Source organism: Pelodiscus sinensis, chromosome 6 (assembly GCF_049634645.1).
Source record: "Pelodiscus sinensis isolate JC-2024 chromosome 6, ASM4963464v1, whole genome shotgun sequence".
Lineage (NCBI taxonomy): Eukaryota > Metazoa > Chordata > Testudines > Trionychidae > Pelodiscus > Pelodiscus sinensis.
Window position 1 is genome coordinate 42299030 of NC_134716.1, and position 21130 is coordinate 42320159.

Consider the following 21130-nt stretch of genomic DNA (forward strand, 5'->3'; position numbering starts at 1 on the left):
CCCCCTCTGTCTCCTCTTTTCTAAGCTGAGAAGTCCCAGTCTCTTTAACCTCTCTTCATATGGGACCTGTTCCCAACCCCTCATCATTTTAGTTGCCCTCCCCTCTCCCACCCTCTCTCTTCCCCTCTCCTACCTCCTTTTCCCAGTCTCCCCCAGTTTTGTTCAATAAAGACAGATTCCATTTTTGAACACAATTGTCCTTTATTTTGTACATCAAGAAAAGGGGCTAGGGAAGGGTAAGAGGAAGAAGGTGAGGGAGGAATGGGGTACGAGCCCCCGATGGGGGGGACTGGGCTGGCTCTGCGGGCTTCTGGGGGTGGAAGCTCTCCTGCAGCCCCCCAATTGCTCCCTCTCCCCAGATGGCAGCCTGTGGCAAGTGCAGCCGGGCTGATGGCCGAGTGCTGTGATGTGCCCAGTGTGGGTAGTCCAGGCACTCCAAGCCAGGACTGCTTTGCAAGTGGGGCACCCCTGAGAACTATCTGTCCAGGGTGGGGGTCGGGACCCTTTAAGCGCAGCCCTCGGCTAGCCTGAGACGGCATCTCCACGCTCTAAGTCCTCCTCTGATGCCCTGCCGGCACTGCTTCCGGCCATCCTTAAGCCCGGTTCAGGGTCCACTTAATGTGGACATGCTAGTTCGAATTAGCAAAACACTAATTCGAACTAGTTTTTAGTTCTAGACGCGTTAGTTCGAATTAGCTTAGTTCGAATTAACTGGGTCTTGCAAAACTTTCCCAGACCTCTGCACCTGTCTTTACTGCAATGTAAGTCCAGTCAATGCCCAATACAGTCTTAAAACAAACAGAGAAACTGGAATTCTTAAGTCCATAAAAAGTGCTGAATTTTGGGGCACAATTCTCATCCCTAATCACTTTCTTAGCCCCTTGAAGCACAGAATCAGAGCAGCTGCTGAAAAGTGCCTTTTCCAGATCCAATTAAGTATTGTCAAATGCCAACTTCTGTCATCAAGGGGTCAATTAAATGTAATTTCTTTCTGCTCTGCATGCATGCACAGAGGGAGTTTACGTCCTCTCTCATTTGGTTTCTTCCTCCTTAAAAGAAACAAAAATCACCATTGTACAATATTTTCTAATTTGGGAGTATCTTTTTACAATTTTAATATCCTTTGTCTTTCCCACTATAAGCCAGCTCAGGCACAATTGCAGATAGAGTTATGAACTGTAGCTACTCAGCACCTGTATATCTTAACCTACATGAGGAAAAGTTTTCAAATATTTCCCGCAATTGCTAACACTGGTCCAGTTCCACTAGCATGAGCAAAAGTGGAAGCCTTAACGTAGCTCCTTCCATTAATTATGCAGGGGGTACATTATAGCTTCTGTGTGCATGGTTAGTTGAAATACAGCTTAAAGCAGGGGCAGCTGGTAGCCAATCTATATTCTATGGAGCTCAGTGTTACACACACTGGAGCTGAAACAGTACTAGCAACAATAGGACATTTCAAGTGGAGAATCCAGTCTAAAAAATATGTGGTGTTGTTTAAATGAGAGGCCAGGAGGCCTGGGTAGCAAGGGAGTTCAAGGACTTTTCAGTCTTTTTATTGAGCAAGTTTGGAGCCTGTTCCCACTTTCTCTGAAGTCAATGAGAGTTTTGGCACTAATTTCAGTGGGATCAGTACTATAGAGCAGAACTAGAGGATTCAGCCATGTCTTTGTGTGTGTGTGTGTGTGTGTGTGTGTGTGTGTGTGTGTGTGATTTACAGTTTATTTACTTAATTTACTTACGTTTCATACCAGTTCTGAACTCTAGACACTTTATATAGTTCACACAATAAGGTACCCCAAACATACTGTCTCCCATTATGACACCATCACAAAGCCTGCTACATCATTTAATAACCCCTCTCTTTCAGCTCATAAACACACCATCCTTCCTGGAGAAAAAGTGAGTATTACAGCATCTTGAAGAGGAAAGGTGACAGGTGCAAAAAGATCTCTATAAAGAACTGGATTTTTAAAAATTGTAATCCGTGTGAAGCTTGGAGTTATCTTGTAAATTGTTTTCCTCTTGATTACAGGTATTAAGCTTCCAAAGAACATTGTCATCCTGTTCTCACATGACGTCTATTCTAAAATTATCCAGTTATCTAGGAATGCAGCAGAGGGGTACATGTATGTGGCTGTGAGGAGATGCACTGGTTTTAACTGCTTACTTGGACAGCAACATTTGAGGATGATATATAATTATTTAGATGATTTAGTCATACAATGATCTTGTGTATCAGGATCCAGATATTTGACAGCTATTTACCCTTCCAAGCTGCAGTTGCTATAGTGTGGCTCTATTTACAAGACACCCCAAAACTAGTGGAAAGTCCCATTCTGAGCAATTCAGAGCCCAACAGCACCCGGATAGTTCTCTGCTATGTTCCTGGCATACAAGCTGAGACGTTGGATAAAAGCTTTCTGGTGCGTTGCAGTCTAACACCATTCCATAAAATCCAGATCCTTAACACACAAGAGCTAAAAGAAAGAGAGAGTGGAACAGGAACAAGGCTAAGAAGCCTTGCTCTAGGTTGGCTTTCTGTGAAAAACCTCCATGTCAAGCTTCCCTGCAGAGTCTGTTAGCCTGCAAGCTGGACCTGTTAACCCCACGCACATTTAAAGTGATAGCTTAAAATTGTAACCCATTTTTCAACATACCACAGTCTCCTCCCACTTCTTGATAATATCCAGTAGTCCTGACTCTCAAAGTCCTTGTCTTCTGATTATGGCTTTCTCATCAGGATGGAATAAGTAAAATGAATCAGATAACTCAGGTAGCAAAGGACAATTTTCAATGTGGGGATGAAAATGCATCAGAATCCTTAACTCTACAAGTTTTTCTTTAGAAAGTAACATCTCACTGCTCAAAAGGGAGTTCTGAGAAATTTGCTGCCTTCATACTAAAATTGGAATTTGTGAATTCATTTTAATTCCATAATAGATCTCTGTGGTTGCTGTCGGACTTGAAGGAGAGGATTATAGAAGCAAAAATATGTCATTCTTTAAACCAAATCTCACCATCAGTACTATTCTGATGCTAAATCCTTGTTTATTCAGTGAATTAGCTGTAATGTATTTGTCAAACTAGCTCTTCCTGACTAGAGGATCAGCGTTAAACCTCATTTAATTCTCTTTTAAACTTACTTGGCTCAGTACCTTCATGAACAATAGCTTAACTAATCACTTGGTTTTACACTACACACTGTGCCTTTTTTCTGTCTTTAAATATTCTTTCATGAGCCACTGCTGTACACGTTAGCTAGAGCAAATGAGCACAGGAAAACAGGAAGAAAGACAGCTGTCTGAAAATGTTTCATGAAAGTTGCTGAATTGTAAGGGCCTCTGTATTAGGTAAAAAAGCGTTGGAACAAATGCTTGGATAGGTACACCTTGAGTTTGCAATGCTTGTACAATGCACATCAGAGCCCTCCCATTTGTTTTGCAAATATAAATGTTATCAGTTGCTTGAAAAGTTTAGGATGAACCTTCAACTCTGGTCCAACTGAACTCATATCACCTATAATGATTTCTCCCTGGTCTGGATGGTAAGCAACACATTTCTCAGTCACGTTGGTAGACACAGTTCTATGAATCAGGCAGATATATCTCCTACATCTCCCTTTTTGCACAACTCTACCATGTGCTTAGGAAACAGGCTACCTTCTCAGTGCCCTTCACCTCAGATTTTCAGCTTTTTTTCACTGCACTTTAGGGTCTCACACAGTATATCACAAGTCCAACCATTGCACAACGGTTGACATGTTTCCAAGGCTTTCAGCATTCTGAACCACTTTGTACTTATCCTGCTGACTCTCGTTGCATCATCCCAGCTAGATAAAGGTGTGAGTATGTGCTTATATAGAGAGTTCAATTTTTTAAATAAAAATGAAACTTTTTATTAAAAAGTATTAACATATCAATATTTTTCAGTGTCGCTAAATTTTCTGTCACTTTTAATACTTTTTTCTATCAAAAATTGCATCAAAGCCATTTTTTTAAATATTAAGGACATTTTTTACTTACCAAAATCCACTTTTTTTTTTTTTTTTTTTGGGGGGCTAACATCATTTATGGCTAACAATATTCTTCCACGTGACTGTAAAAAACCTTTCAGAAAATGTCACAAATGACTGATGGAAAATGGATCCATCCAAGTTCTGTAAAATGAAAACAACTAAAGTTTCAACATTTTGACGTTAATGTTCAACATTTTGAAATATTTTGTTTCTCCTTTTCCAACCATTTCAACTTAAATCCTTTACTGAAGTCTTCCACATCCCTGTAATTTTGTATAAGCTTCACATGCAATGAAACTTTTCCTTCATCTTTGGAGTCCTATTTTACTCCACTCTGGATTTACCCTGTCAGTCCACACCACTACCACCACAGCAACAACAGTGAACACTGAGCTGTGAATGCCTCAGAGCTACCTGAGTAGCTGTAGGGGAAACCAGAGTTATAGGGGCTTGAGAGATGGGCTGGTTTCTCCCAATGACCTCCCAGACAAACACATGGACTCTGCATTCCAACCCTCCATCTGGTCACACCATATGCTGCAGTGGAAGATAATAGAGCTGCCAACCCTCCAGAAACTAAATCCTAACCTTTAATTAAAGATTATGTCAAGCAAAGATCCCTCCAGAATACATTCCACCAAAACTAGCAGTCTAGAAGAGTGTGGGGTCAAGCTCTTTGCCTGACGAGCTCACCAGATCAAGCAACTGGCCTCAGCAGTCTATTTTCTCCTTTCTACACTAGAAGTCTTCTCCTGATGTCTACTAATGTGTTGAGTCCCCTATGCAGGTAGTAGATATCTATGCTGCAGTGCTGAAGGTTCAGGATTTCACCTCAACTGTGGATGCTGGGAGAGGGAGCAGTTGTTCACGACAGGATTTGTTTTTATCCCTTTCTTTAAAAAATAAACAAATAAAAAGCTCAAATCAATTACAGTTTTAAAACAATGTAATTGCAACCTAAATTACATTCTTCTAATGTAATTTTAAAGTCAAGCACCCAAAAATGAGAAAATGCTGGATTTAAAGGTGCTAGTGCTGGACTTAAAGGTGCCATCCTCCTTGCACCTATCCATTACATGATCACATGCCATGTTTTCCACAGGACCACAGTCTCATTCCATGGGATGCACTGAGAGGGGACAGAATTATGGGACAATACAGGGGTCTGATTTTTAAAGCTCAACACAAAGCTGCACATTAATTGGTCTATATAGACCCGGCTGGTGTGCACTGAAGGTTCCCTCGTGCACTTTAATGCTGCATACTACCTTAAAATGCTCTAGGGAACCTTTAGTGGGCACTAGTAGAATCAATGTACAGTACTGTGCTCTTTAGAAATCATATCCCTATGGTATGCATTACCCCCACTATGTAGACAGACCCTTAGATTAGAAAAATAGTTGTTTATTTGTTGTTATTATTATGGCAACAGCAACCATCCTCCATACTCCATTTTCCTTTCAAGTTCCCCTTCCTTTCTCCCTGTTTGGTTCCTTCATGCTGATCTCCTTGCTGATTCAAAATCATATGAAATCCCACAAAACCCATCTGTTCTCTTTTTCTCCCAGTAATCACTCCCCTTCACTATAGCGAACAAGCTTGGAAGTCAGAGCATTTGAACTCAAAGCAGGAGGAGGGCTAAAATTATTACAGCCAAAGCACAGGACAGCAATGATTGATCTTCAAGGATTCAAAGTTTTAAGAGCTTGATCCATCATCCAATTGGAGTCCTTGGCATTTAAGTTGGAATGGGCCCTAAATAAAAATGATCCTGTATTTCAATGTCTTGAATGGCTGTAATAATATTAAAGCAAGATGTACTGTTTTGAAGAATTTTGTAGTATTAGAGACATTGGGAAGATAAGAAACATTTTCCCATTCCTATTGCCAATTAACAGAATGTACATGACATTTAAAGTATTTCTTTTAATAATTATTATCTGTTAGTAATTTTGCACACTCTGGAAAGTTATGCACTTTTCAGACCAGGATGTGCTTTGGAGAGTGAATGTTTTTCTATTTTTTTTTATGTATAATGTAGTTTGATAAGGAATAGCACATAATTAATCTGGACTGTGGGTCTTTTTAATTCCTGATAAAGCAGAGTTAGGAAATCTTTGTCTAAAATCAACAGACACAGTGTTCCTAGGGACAGAAGGAAAATAACTAGTGCTGAATCTCAAAGACAGAGAGATTTACAACAGATAGAGCACTCTCAAATTAGTCTTTTATGTACAAACACACTCACACTTGTATATTTCTGATTGCAAATAACACCTCACATGAGCATTATAATTTGTGCTATATCAAAAGACATCAGGACATTGACACAAATATTCATTATACATTGTGTTTTCAAAAGCCAATGTAGCACACACATTCTGTTTCGGAGAACCTGGGATATCAGTTTTTAAATACTCGAAAATAATAGCTGCCACAAAAACAAATTCTGCCTTCTATTCTCAATGACTTCACTGGCTAAATCCAAGGAAAGAATTTTTCCCACGAAACCAAATTGTTTCTCTAGGGGTCTATTGCACCTGTGGAGATAAAGGCCAATTTGCCCAATTCTTAAAAATTAGAGCATCATCAGCAAATCAGCAAGAAGTCAGTGGGGATTGCAAGCACTCAGCATTTCTAGAGCAAGAGGAAAGATTATCCAGCAAATAGGGCACTAGCCTTGGACTTGGGATACCTGGGTTTAATTCCCTGCTTTCCTGCAGGCTTCTTGCATGACCTTGGGCAAACTGTTTTGTGTCTCTGTTCTCCAGTGCTACAACTGGGATAATAGCTTTCAGGGCTATTGTGAGAATTATGTATTAAAGGGTAGGAGGTGTTCAGAGACTATACTAGTAGGCTGTGTCTTCACTGGCAAGTTATTCCGGAAAATCAGCCGCTTTTCTGGAAAAACTTGCCAGCTGTCTACACTGGCTGCTTGAATTTCCGGAAAAGCACTGACGATCTAATGTAAAATCATCAGTGCTTTTCCGGAAAAACTATGCTGCTCCCATTCGGGCAAAAGTCTTATTCGGGAAAACTGTTCCAGAAAAGGGCCAGTGTAGACAGCACAGTAGTATTTTCCGCAAAAAAGCCCCAATCGTGAAAACAACGATCGGGGCTTTTTTGCGGAAAAGCGCGTCTAGATGGGCCAGACCCACTTCCTCAGATCATATTCTGGAAGAGAACTGGCATGACCATATATACCAAAGGAATACAATGAAAAAAAGAACACATTATTAAACTGACAAATCAGATTTAATACAGAGGGTGGGGTGAGGGAGAAGGATGGAGGGAATAGCTATTTATGAGTCAATGAATGGCTCATCAGGAGTGATAAGTGGGGAAGCTATCTTTGTAATAGATAAGGTAATAAATCAGTTTAATAATGTGTTCACTTTTTTCATTGTATTCCTTTGGTATATATGGTCATGCCAGTTCTCTTTCAAAATATGATCTGAGGAAATGGGTCTGGCCCTCGAAAGCTCATCAGCTATTAAACCATCTTGTTAGTTTTTAAAGTGCTACACAGTTTTTTCTTTTTTTATATACTAGTAGGAAACATGTACATATATAAGAGATAAAAATTAGGCCTGCTATGACTAGCCCTTAATGCACTGTATTACAATCCCCATAACTTCATTCTGTTGTGTAATACTTCGCCATTATTGTCCTCAAGGCTAGTCATTGCCATGTGATGGTGCATAGAAATCATCTACCAAGATTCTCCCTTTCCTGGAGTAATTGCTCTAGAAACATTTCTATTGCTGTTGTTTTGGAGGTCTATAGTTGGCTCGTTCTGCAAGATATGCAGCAGGACTCCAGCAATCATTGTAAAGGTGCCTCCAGTGTTCATTGTTTCAGTCAATGGGAAGGGCATAGTGAGGGAAACACAGATATTTACCTCAACCTTAACAGGGAGTTATGGTGATATGTGGATTTTAAATTGGCGTCATGATTCCCCTCCTCTATTCAGAGCATTAACTCAGGGGATGCTGCTTTTATTCAAAACTTTTAAACCACAAAATCAAAAGTTTAAGCATGTCCAGTGACATTAGTCAACACCCTTTAGTTGTATAAACATCTTCTAGATTAAATCTGACTCAATAGCAGAGAGTGACCATAGGCACTAATGAAAACAGATAAAGCTTTGCTGCTCTAGAGCAGGGAGAAAAGGAGGTCACAATAACCCTGCTGTTGAACTCTAGAAAGGAAATAATCCCATTCCAGGACCAGTCAGAGCACTCCCCCTCGACTGTCACGTCCCTGCTTCCTCATCACAACATCTCCTCTAACTCTGCCACAACATACAGTATAAATTAGAAATGCACCACAAAAAAAGAACATACCTGCGGTCACATGAACACATAAACACTTTCACTCACAGTTGGGCTTTCATTATCTGGGCATCTGAGACAGCTGACACGGAGACAGGAGAGACATTATTGAATCCTGTCTGCCTATTATGTTGATGGTCCACTCTAACAGAGAATGCATTCCAGATGTGGGAGTTCTGTAAATATGCCTCCAGCCTGTAGCCTGACCCTCTAGCAATTATACTGGACAACGCTGGCATGGAGTGGGGGGAAAACTTCACTAATGCAGCCGTGGGATGCTCATAGATTTCAACAGAAAAAAAACATGGCTCTCCTGGGAGGACTGATTTTGGAAATGCCCTATTCTGTTAGAATTAAAAAGAGTTCGTATAATAGAAATAAATAATCAGAAACTCAGATTAAAATAGTATCCCTAATCCATGACATGAAATCTACCTTAACCAGTGCCATATAGAATGACTCTGTTGTTAGATTACCTGTAATGGAAAATAAATGTGTTCAGATCTTTTTTGTTTGGTTGGTTGGTTTGGTTTTGTTTTTTTTGTTTTGTTTTGGGAAAGGGGGGTTGTTTTGGTTTTGGTTTTAGGTGGGGGGTATTTGGTGGCTTGTTTCTTTATCACTTACACTACGTCTACACTACAGGGTTTTTGCGGAAAAACCCGTGAAGCATCCACACATCAAGCGCATTTTTGCGCAAGTAAATTTACAGTAATTCAAAGGAACAGAGGGGTTTTGTGGTGTAGGATGCCTCTTTCTACGAAGAATAACTCCCTTTTGTGCAAGAGTTCTTGCACAAAAAGGTGTGTGAGGACAGACAACGGGGGAGTGAGGGGGTTGTGCAAAAAGAGCCAATTGAAAAAAGCTCAGGTGCTCTGGTGACTATTCTGTGACTAGCAATCGGAGCTTTCTTTTGAGAGAGCGTACATGCAGTCTGGATGCATTCTTTCACAAGAAGTTTTTGTGGATGATCTCTTTTGTGAAAAGCTTCCTACACAAGAAGCCTGCAGTGTAAATGTAGCCTTAATGTTATAAAAGAACATCTCAAAGAAGCAAAAGACTGCAAAAGAGTTGGAGGGCAGGGTTTCATTTAAACCCAACATATTTCAGGTTATCCTAAGGCCTGATCTACAATAAAAAGTTATATCAACATTCCAATATCAGTTAAGAGTGTGAATAAACCACAGCCCTGACCAATGTAACTTTATTGGCATAACTGCCGGTGTAGACATAGCTACATCGGTGGAAGAGAGCTTTCATCAGCATAGCTAGCTTCATTTAAGGATGTGGTTCTCCTACACTGACAGAAGAATCCTTCCTTTGGGGTAGGTTGCAGCTATGGTTTTGCCAGTGTAGTCTCTGTAGTATAGACATACCCTATGTCCATTAGGAACAAATATAAGCTTAAACCAAAATAAACACTGTTAAATTCAAATAAGAGCGTCCACACTGTCTTCAAACTTATTTCAATAAGCTAGGGTAGATCTGTGTATTGATAATCCCCATTTAAAACTTTTTGCCTTTTCTTTGTTTTTGTTAGTACCTGGTTAGCAAACAAGACAGTACTCCCAGCAAACAAAACCCGAGAGAAAAGTTTTCTTTGTGAAAGAGTCCACCCTTTCAGATGAAGGCTCCAACGCTGGTCACACAAAGCTGTTTTCTCTTATTCCAGTTTGAGGGCTTGTCTTCTCCTCCAGTGCTGCATCAGTGCAACTGTACCCCCATAGTGCTTCAATAAAGACATTCCTGTGCCAATGGGAGACTTTCTTCCATCAGTATAGTTAAGTCGCCTCCGTGGGAGGCAGCAGCTTCTCCTGCTGACATAGCACTGTCTACCTGGGGAGTGAGGTTGGTATAACTACATCGCTAAGGGTGTAGTCAAGGCTATAACCAGGACTGGTGAGTGGGGCAGCCACTGAGGGCACAAAGCCATAGGGGCAGAAAAATGGCAGGGGTGCAAATATGCTTGCTCACCCCAGATCATAACATGCCTAGTTACATCACTGCATGTAGTGATACTGTTACAGTCTGTAGCATAGACCCAGCTTAAGAGTTGCCTTATATCAATTTAACTGAAGGGTTTCTATACTAGATGGTCTCCTGCATTCAACTACTTCTATTTCTATACTGATTTAAATAAATTTGTGCAATTTTCTCACATAGAAAAGGTCTCAGAAAGATTTTACCCTGTTACCTTGCTCTTCAAATTGTCCTCCAGCAAAAATCAGAAGCCAAGACTTGCTTTTACTCACATTTTTAAATAAACATTTTTCTCTAAAAAATCTAAAACAAAAGACCAAAGACATTTTCCAGGCCTTAAGGAAAAAAGAATACAACTTCCTTCCTTCCCATCCTCATTTGCAGGTTAATTTATCCCCATTGTGTCTCTGTAAATGCAGAGCTATGAGCATAGGCTCTGATGCATTGCACATGCTGCAATACCCAGGTTATACAAAAGGGCATGTGTTAAGAAAGGAGAGTGAGCCAGAGATGCCTAGACTCTGAATTTCCTGTGGTTTATGGGTTTAATCAGAGCCTTAATATTACTTTAGCAGTTTTTGTATAATAGTTTAATTTCCTTTTTCTTTATAAAAATGTTTTAAAAAAGATCTTCCTGGATTTTTAAAATGAATAGAAACTTAGATTATGAGATGTACCAGAATAGAAAATGAGGCGTGAAAAGTGAGATGCCTCCAAGCATTTCTGTAAGGCTGGAGAGAATTGTCGTCTGTAAAAGTATCAACTGTAATGAATTTTGTTCAGTTGTCCAGATCCACACAGTGAAGACACAGGAAGATCTGACAGCCACTGGGTGAAAATGGAGCACATAGCTCACTTTGAAACCAAATATAAAATCAGGTCTAGAGTAACATTTTCAAAAACACTTGTGTGACTTAATATGAGGATGATATTTTCAAAAGCGTCCAAGTTATTCAGGTGGTCAGTGGAACTTAAGCATCTATCAGTTTAACGTTGGCTATGCCATCTCTCAGGGAACCTTACCTTGCCATTGCAGGAGATGGATTTGATGATCTAGTGGTTCTTTTTCATCTATAATCTCTCTGGTCTTAATGGGCCCCCTGTAACAATATGAAGAAGAAATGAGATGAGGACTCAATAGCACTGCAATGTTTTAACAAACATATTCAACATGAAAACTCTTGCTGCAGTAACTAGCTAATGGAGATTTTAGAGAAGTCCATGGTTGTTTTTAAACAGCTAGGACATTTTTTTGTTCTTGGTTTTTGTTTTACTTTTATTGATATATTAGGATAAGATCTTCAGTTTTCCTTATTAACATTCAGAATGCTGGCTTTTTTTAACTGCAAGACAATGCTGTCATTTAGTCAAGTGTTTGATTAGATGCCCAAGTTAAATTCACCTCAGAGACACCATTCAAAAGCTTAAAATCAGAGCTCCCTGAATCAAAGCCCAAATTAATGCACAGGAAGATGTGGGTGCACGCATGCATACATATGCTCAAAAGAGTCAAATTCTTCATTAGAAATTAGATTCAGTAGGGCCCACATTTTTAAAATTATTTAGATGCCTGCAGATACAGATAGGCACCTAGTGGGATTTTCAAAAGTGCCTAAATATCTAACTCCCTACCGGTTGGCTTGCTGCATCTTTAAGCACCAAAATACCTTTAAAAATCTGGCCTTTAGCCTCTCTCATGGTTAGCAAGCCATTCACAAACCAGTCCTGTTTGTTCTGTCTTTGTTACTTGCATTAAAACATTTGAAGGGATCATTTTCATGCTGTGGGCTATTTACAAAATGTTTGTTTCATTTGTTCACTGTTGTTCACAGTTGTGGTTAGTCACTTCAGTTACATGGCATTCTTTCTGCTGCCTGATTAGATGACCAAAACTTTAAGCAGGGAAAGAAAGCAGCAAATAACAAGTAACATACTTCTAAGTATAAATTTTAGGATGAATAATTATTCCAGTAAAGATTTATTAAATTTCTAGAATTCACACTTTCACAAATACCCAGAAGCTATCCAAATCCTTATGACTAATGACCATTAAGCCCCTACAAATCATAGTGAACCAATCTCATTTTATTCACAAAGGTAATTTCAAGTTTTTGTTGTTGTTTTGTTGTTTGTACATTTATACTAGAGCTGGTCAAATAATTCCATTTGCCAGTATGAACGCCTAAGACTAGGTGCCTTAATATGTATTTAGGAATCTAAAATGAGTATACTGTATTTCTATGTGCCTATTTAAGGTCTAATTACCGATTTAGGTGCCAATCCATAGTACTGATTTGAAAATATGGCCCTGTGTGTGTCTACATACAGAATCCAAATGCTAAAGATTTCTTTATCTTTATTACCTGGCTCTCACTCTTCAGATCTGTTGACTTTCATAATAAAAAGTGATCAAGCAAATCAAAAGCAAACATACATCTTGGTAGAAACCATGCCTAAGCCACCCTTGATCCTTTGTGGCAAGAAAGGTAAACATGTGACTCACAAAAAACCTGCCAGATTGGTGACAATTACTATATGTGACTTCGGTGAAATCTGAGTTATGATTTAAGTAATTAATTGAAATACAGAGCAACAGACTATTTCTTCACAAGGGGATATCAAGAATGGCATTCAAACAAATTTCAAATCAGTAAGGCTTGACATACAGGCGAGATTTTCATCACTACAGCAGCATTTAATTTTACAGAATAAAAATTGTGCACAAGTGCTTACAATGCATTGGCTCAGTCTACCTGATCGGGAAGATTAGCATACCTATGAACTGCCTCGTTATTTGCCTCTTAAAACATCATGTATCCCTGCAGAAGAATATAACTTCTTGTCTGCTTAGCAGTTCAAGTGGAATGAGCCTGGGAAAAGAAGCAATCTCTTAAAACCCTGGAAAGGATTTCTATTCCTTCTGTTTTATTTGCTCTTCCTGGCTACCCACAGTTCTCTCTTTATCTCCACCTGCAGAGATGCCTGGGGAGCCCAGTGAGTTTTTTTCCTGGGAAGGAATTCCTGTATTTGAGAAGATGGGTTTAACAAGAGGAAGGAAACATAGATTATTCATTACACATTCTATCTACAATTGCCCAGGGGAACAAAATAGTTTCATTGCGACTGGACATAATAAAATCAACTACAAGGAAAGATGAGGACATCAATGGGGAGAGAATAGTGAATCCTGAACAGGAAATGGAAGTTGAGAGGAATTTCACCCTTGTGTCATGTTTTATTTTTTTATTCTAAATTACCAGGTAAAACGGCCCAGCAGATTGTCAGTTCAGGAATATGGTGCAAACTGGATTCCAGTTAACTGCAGCGAGGAAACCTCACCTCAGCAAAGGTTTGGCAAGTGTCATCTCAACCCAATTGCCAAGGAACTGTGGTCCTCACCAAATAAATCACCATTTTGGCATCACATGCACATCCCTGCTTAGCTGAAAGAAACAAATGAAAACAACAGAAACAAAGATATATTTTTAAACCAACCGAGAATGGTCAGGCTAGAGTGAGAGAGGTGGAGGGGTATGGATCTGCTTTCATTGCAGCTGTTCCTGCTGTGGCTTATGGATTACAAGAAGCTTCAGGCTTTTCATTCTCTCTGGCTTTAATATTACCACTAGATAAGTGTGGGAAACATTTTAATGACACTCCAGTGCTTTTGAGGTTACAGTAGAAAAAAATTAAAATTTAAAACTCCTAATGTGCATCAGCAAAATTCAACATCTCTTTGTACTGTTAAAAGCTATCACCCTATTGGCTATTCCCCTCATGACCCAATCACTTTTTGTCTCCCCACCCTCCCCCCGCAGCCCATTTCAAGGCAGGTGATCCAGAGGTGTTGGGCCCAAGAAAGGAGGAGGTGCCATGAGGAAGACCCTGCCTGCACACTATGGTAAGAGCTAATGGCCTGAAGTAGAGAGCCATGCTAGCGCCATGAGACAGGAGCAGCTGTGGGGTGAGTGTAAGGCAGGGTTCCTATGCAATCCTTCCTGGGACAGAGCCTGACCCCAACCCAGGACACTTTAATTGGCACCTTTTTCACCCCCTGACTAGTAACATTCGACAGTCACTTTGCACAGGTGTAAACAATATCACAAAATGCAAGGCATTCCATCTGACATGGGAGAAGGGAAATGGATTAAAGGGTGAGGGGGTTCTGCACAAAAAGTTCTTCACTTTCCAAATTCTCCAAAGGGCCTTTTCAAATTAAAATGTGGTGTTACCGTGGGAGGGGGGAGTCACAAACTCGCCTTTGGTACGAAACCAATGACTGTCTCTTTCTTTTCCCTTTTCTTGTCTATTGAAATGGCGATTCTGAAGGGGCCTCAGTCTGGTGCTAACTGTTCCACCTGCAGCACCTGAGCAGTGGGTGGGTTGAAGAGAAGTCAGCAGTTCTTTCCCCCTGACCAGGACTTTTGGAGGTCCAGCTGGGGCAAGTACATAAGATGAGAGTAACCTAGAAGAGTGGTGTCAGATGAAGCTTGGAATGAGTTGTAAGATTCTGTGAAATTGCTCACAAATTAGACACAGCACGGAATGGAGGAAAGCAAGCCAGCTAGCTCCCGACAGACCTGGGCAATCAGAGCAATGGGCTTCTAGGGGCTTTTTTCCCCCTGTCATTAACCATTTGGGACAAGAGCTCTTGTAAATGGTCAATCAAAAGCTTCTACTCCCCTTCCAAAGATAGATTCACTCTGGGGCAAGAGCAGGAGAGGTAGGTTGAAACCAAGTTCATTAGTGTCTATCTTCAACCACCTTCCAAGGGTAGTCTATAGATTCTATCTGTTTATTTTAACCTCTGAACCTTCTCTTATTTGATTACAGCCTGCCTGGGGAATGGAAATTTGATAACAAGTACCTCTTTAAACTAGCAGATAAAGGCATAACACTACCTAATGGCTGGAAGTTGAATCTAGACAAGCCCAGACTAAAAATAAGGTGCAGATTTTTAGCAGTGAGGTTAATTAACCACTGAAACAATTCACCAAGGGTGGTGGTGGATTTGTTGTCACTGGATACTTCTAAATCAAGATTGAATGATTTACCAAAGGGCATGCTACAGTAGAAACAGGAATTAATTCAGAGAAGCTCTATGGCTTCTGTTATATGGGAGGTTAGATTACATGATCAGAGTGATCTCTTCTGATTAATCAATAAATCTATTTGAAGTCCCAGATCTGGTAGGAAGGATGGGGCAAAAGTCTGCAAATGCACGCTTCTTTTTCTAACATTTTTATGCTACCAAAAAGACAAGTCCAAAGGGTAGACATAGCGGAAGACTTAGGGTATGTCTACACTACAGTGTTATTTCAAAATATCTTATTTCAAAATAGTTAATTCGAAATAAGTTATTTTGAAATAACGCGTCTACACACAAAATGCATTTCAAAAAAGCATTTTGCTATTTTGAAATAGCGCATCCACACTGAGTGGACACTGAATTGCATTTAAGGCTGGCCAGAACCAGGTCTTGCAGGCCATCAGGTCAGGAGTGTCTTTGTGTGGCTGCTGCCTGAGGCTTTCTGAGGCTTGTGCTTAAAGGGACCCTCCCCGCCTCCCGGGCAGCCAGTTCTCAGGTTTCCCTGCTTGCTTGTCTACCTCGATGAGGGACAGCAAAGCATTTTATCTGTGTGTGTTCTGCTTGCCTTCACATGGGACACCACAGCACTCTGCAACATGGAGCCAGAGCTGCCCCTGGGCACTCTGGTGCTTTTGTTGGACGCGCTGCTGCGACCCTGGATGCACTTTCTACAGGCTGCCATCCGGGAGGTCCATTGAGGGGCTGTCAGTATCCAGGAGGCCCTGCGAGAGAGCTTCCACCCTGAGGAGCACTAAGAGCCTCCCTGGTCTGCCCCACTGAGGGCTTGTGCCTCATTCCTCCCTTACATCCCCCACTTACCCACCCCCCAGCCCTCCTTCCTGATGTAAAATAAAATACACATTTTTTCATAAACACGAACTGTCTTTATTTAACAAAACGGGGGGCGGGGGGAATGAAACTCTGGTGAGACTGGGGAAAGGAGCTGGGAGAAGGGAGGACAGAGAGTGGGAGAGGGGAGGGGGAAACCTGGGAGGAGGGAGCTGGAAGGGGGAAGCAAGGGGAAGAAGGGGAAGCTCAGGGTCCAGGGATGGGGGTCTCATCGTGCCAACTATCTCCCAGCACCATGGATGCGGGGGCCTCAGCATCCCCGGGGGAATGGGGAGGGGATGGAGGGTGAGGAGGGTGTGAAGGGAGAAGCGGGAGGGGGAGAAGGAGTGGGAGGAGGAGCGGTAGCTGTGGAGGCAGCAGGTGCTGGAGCGGCAGGAGGCAGCACTCTCTGCACCAGAGTCTGCAGGTGTTGGCAGATGGCAAGGCCCTGGGCAAGCTGCTCCTGCTGGAGCTCCAGATCTTCTTGCACCCAGTTCTGGAGGGTGAGGTGCAGGGCTCGCAGTGTCCCCAGGTGCTGCTGTCGGTACCCCTCCACTGCATGGGTGGTCTTGCGGCGCCCTCGGGGGCGGGAGGATGTCCCGGGCGGGGTGGTGCGCCTTGCATGCGCAGCTGGTGCAGCTGTGGAGAAACAAGAGAAGTGGTCAGTTGTCCCTGGGGACACAGTGGGTGAAGCCCAGCCCCCCTTTGCAAGGGGAGGGTGACCATTCCCTGTACCATCAGAGCTGATGTGCTTTCACAGAGGCCATGTTCGGAATGTCCTGCTATCCCCGGGTGTGGGAGCTGCCCCAAGACCGCACCCATGCCCCTGTGCTGTGTATAGTGTGGGTGAGGTGGGGGAGAGATGTTCCCTGCCTCTGTGTAGAATGGCCTTGTGGAGGGAAGACGTCCTGCAGTGTCCCACCCCGAGGTCAGAAGCATGTCATGTCTCTTCACACATACGTGTGGCTTGTCATGGCTCCTTCCCCACTCTGGAATGATAAATGCAGAAGTGGGGGCCAGCAAGTGTACCCCAAACCTTATCTACCAGGCTTTGGTATAAAACTTCCCCCAAAATCTCAAAACCCTAGATCTTGGGAATAAAACTTCCGCTGCCACCACCCAAATGTTGATAAAGAAATCAGGGGAAAGATCATTCGGGAAATCTCACCCGAATAAAAATCAGGGCACACAATTAACCAATGCCAGGTTAATAAAAAGAAAGGAGAAAACTTTTATTATTACAACAATATTCCTGTTGCAAGTATAATGACTAGATGGGAAGGTAACAAAATATACTCATGGGCTATGTCTAGACTGCAGACTTCTTTCGAAAGAGGCTCTTTCAAAAGCATCTTTCGAAAGAGCCTCTTTCGAAAGATCGCGTCTAGACTTTGAAGAACGCCTTCTTTCGAAAGAGGAACTTTCGAAAGAAGGCGTTCTTCCTCGTAAATTGAGGTTTACCGCCATCGAAAGAAAAGCCGCGTTCTTTCGAAATAATTTCGAAAGAACGCGGCTTGAGTCTGGATGCAGGGGAAGTTTTTTTCGGGAAAAGGCTACTTTTCCCGAAAAAACCCCTGAGTCTGGACACGGCCATGGTGAAACTCCATGGGCCTAGAACTTAGTTACAAAGAAAAGCCAAAACATCTTTTAAACAGTGCCAGATCTCAGATCCCATACCCAATCCTTAAAACAATAAAGCCTAACAAAACTACCTAAACTTTACCCTACTTACAGAAAATGAAGAATGGTGTCTCGGAGAGAGAGAGACATGCTTGTCCCTCTCTGTAGCTGCAGAGGACTCACCCAGAGAGACAAAAGGAGAAAGGAAAAAAACCCAAATTCCTTTGTCCCAGTTTGAAAGTCCCACCTACATTCCTACTGGTCAATCCACCTGGCTAGGTGTAGTTAACTACTTAATCCCCAGGCTGCTGGCTAACCTTCATAATCATGACATGGCTAACAGGCCAAGGCCCCTGTGTGGCAGCCAGCTGGGGCCACGTGCCCAGGGGTGGCACAGCACATGCTCACACGTACACAGGTTGCTGCGTGATCCGTGGTAAGCAAGACCCATGTGCACGGTCCCTGGTTTCCCTCTCAATAAGGGGACAGTGATGGCACTCACATGTTGTTGCCTCCCCGGATGACACTGGTGATGGGTGTGCTGGGACGGCTCGGGGGTCCTGGCTGCATGGCATGCTCCCTCTGGCGCTCCTCCTCCATGCCCTGGTCAGGGCCCTCTGCTCCAGGATCGATGACCCCCCAGGGAGGCATGGACCGTCCCGCCCCCCAGGATGCGGTCCAGGACATCAAAATAGGGGCAGGTGTCTGCCCCTGATGGGAGCAGCCCCTTGTGGCCCTGGCATAGGCCTACTGCACCTTTTCATGCGCACCTGCTCCTGGGTGCGCATGTGGCCTTTGGTGGCCAGGCTTTCAGCCATCCATCTGTAGATGGCCGCATTCCTCCATCTAGTGCGGAGATCATGGACGTTGGAGGCATCCCTCCCAAACCTCAATCCGGTCCATGATCTCTGCTCTGGACAAGGAAGGAGCCCGCCTTCTCTGGCCCCTGGCAGGCTCCTGGGAGCTGGGGGACTGGGCCCGGGGAGCAGTGGAGGGCTGGCTGGCACTGGCTGCCTGGCTCATGGTGGGGCCACTGGGTCAGGGGCAGTGACTGCTGGCTCTGTGCTGGCAGGTCTGGAGCTGGCACGGGCACTCTGACCAGAGTCTACCCCTTTAAGGGCTCTGGGGCTGAGGGAAAGGAGAGGAAGTTTTCCTAGTTCTGCCCAGAGTGGCCACCAAGGCACCCTGGGAAGGCCTTGAGGCCCCCTATTTCGAAATAAGCATCTACACAGCACTTATTTTGAATTAGCTATTTCAAATTTGGCGTTATTTGTCATAGAATGAGGTTTACCAAATTCTAAATAAGAGCGCCGCTATTTTGAATTAATTTCAAAATAGCGGTTTGGCTGTGTAGACACTAGGAAAGTTATTTCAAAATAACGACGGTTATTTTGAAATAACTTTGCTGTAGACACACCCTTAGAAATCAGTAGAATATTTATAAAGCCTTTGCAGTATGATCATTTGAACATTTTTCATGTTGTGCCTACCTATGAAATAGAATCTTTATTTATTTATGTCTTCAAACCACAGTTCCCATTTCCCGATGTGCACTGTAAAAATATCCCCCAAAAAGGTTCTAGGTCACTTCCATCAATGCAAACACTGAGGTTCATTATATTAAGCATCAGAGCTTCTAACTGATGACAGCCAGTAAACCATAAGCTACTTTGAGGCTTGTCTTCCTATCAGTTCATGCAGCTGGATGATGTTGGGTTTTTCTGCCATGGAAAGTATTAGGTTGCTGTAGCTTGTTTGGTTTCAGCTTACCATAATTGCTGCCATTTCCACAGATGAGTTGGGCTATGTTTGAAACTGACGTTTGATATGAAGGGTGCTGCACATGTGGCTACTCTATATGTGTCAAGAAATTAGAGAGGAAGAATGTGTGTATATTTGTATGTGCATATAAACATCTGCTGTGAAACTTATCTTCTGCTTACTTGGGCCTCTGACAGTGTACCTTACCAAAAGCAGCTGGATGTCTTAAATACTTCCTCACTCATAAACATTGGGGTTGCTGCTACTGGGCAAATTAACGTTTGTCAGATAAGGGTAAAGAACTCGGCAGGACAAATATAGATGAATGGCATAGAGAGTATTTCATGGTTTATGAAACAAAGAATCAGAAACAAAGAATAGTTAACAGGTTACGGGCCACACAGCGCTAGAAACAGGCAGCCACATGGAAAATCAAGACTTCTGGAGCTCATCATGTAGAGAACCCATGCTCTGATCCCTATGAGGTCTGATCTTATCCAAGAGCAGTAGAGGTGGGAGTATAGGGGTTATAGGAAAGGGGGGTAGTGCCCTTGTAAAGAAGATACTGGGAAGAGTCGATCTATGTTTCTTTGTCCCAATGTTTTCCACCCCAATTGTTCTCACAGAGATGAGACTGATACCCAGCTATACCCTTCCCATATGCACAGGGTAGAGACAAGAGTGGGACCTAGAGGAGGGGCTGGAACAGTTCACCACTGTCCTTGACATCAGCCCAGCAGTCTTCTAGCCCCCATGGGTCCCAATGGAGACCCTCAGCCTGGGAGGCACCAGAGCTTGTGTGCTGGCCACCAGGGCAACAGGAGACAACAGGGTACCAGCACCTGGATGCATTGGCACACAGGATCCCATTTGCCAGGGTGGCAGCAGAGAGCACTGAGCACCAGCTACCCAGAAACTGTCACAGTAACATCAAGAGATACACAATAACACACCTTCCCAGCCTGGAGCCAGCTGCCTCTCAAGTCTGAGTAGCTTCCCTTGCTTTCTCTCCTATCCTTCCACTTCCCTAATCACAGGGAGAGTCGTTCGCTCCTTCCCCTAGCCCTGACATCTTCTTTTAGTTGCACCATCAGAAGTGCTGAGACCTGCACACATTGATACTTAAATGATTTGACAGAAACCGTGGGACAGGAAAAGAAACAAAAGGCGACCAGACAGTGAAAGAAAAGATGCTTTTGTGAAGGCACTTGCCTGGGACTTAGAATCATAGAATCCTGGGACTGGAAGAGACCTCAGGAGGATATTGAGTCCAGCCCACTGCCCAAAGCAGGACCAATCCCAACTAAATCATCCCAGCCAGAGCTTTGTCAAGCCAAGACTTAAAAACCTCTAGGGATGGAGATTCCCCCACCTCCCTAGGTAAGCCATTCCAGTACTTTACCACCCTCCTAGCGAAATAATTTTTCCTAATATCAAACCTAAACCTCCCCCACTGTAACTTGAGACCATTGTTCCTTGTTCTGCCATCCGTCACTACTGAGA

The 21130-nt window shown here is 42.8% G+C and overlaps 1 long non-coding RNA gene across 3 annotated transcripts in view; it reads right to left on the bottom strand.

Moving 5' to 3' along the window:
* Window positions 1-213: 213 nt before the first annotated feature.
* Window positions 214-21130, bottom strand: part of LOC142829856 (uncharacterized) — a 67172-nt gene continuing 46255 nt past the window's right edge. For 2 of the 3 annotated variants that reach the window (XR_012904728.1, XR_012904726.1), the window contains 4 exons: window positions 13669-16885; window positions 13105-13199; window positions 11353-11429; window positions 214-1049 (listed from right to left, as the gene is read on the bottom strand). This is a non-coding gene — a long non-coding RNA (uncharacterized LOC142829856). Of the gene's footprint in view, window positions 1050-4025; window positions 4912-11352; window positions 11430-13104; window positions 13200-13668; window positions 16886-21130 lie in introns of all 3 variants that reach the window. The other variant, XR_012904727.1, reaches the window with a different exon arrangement.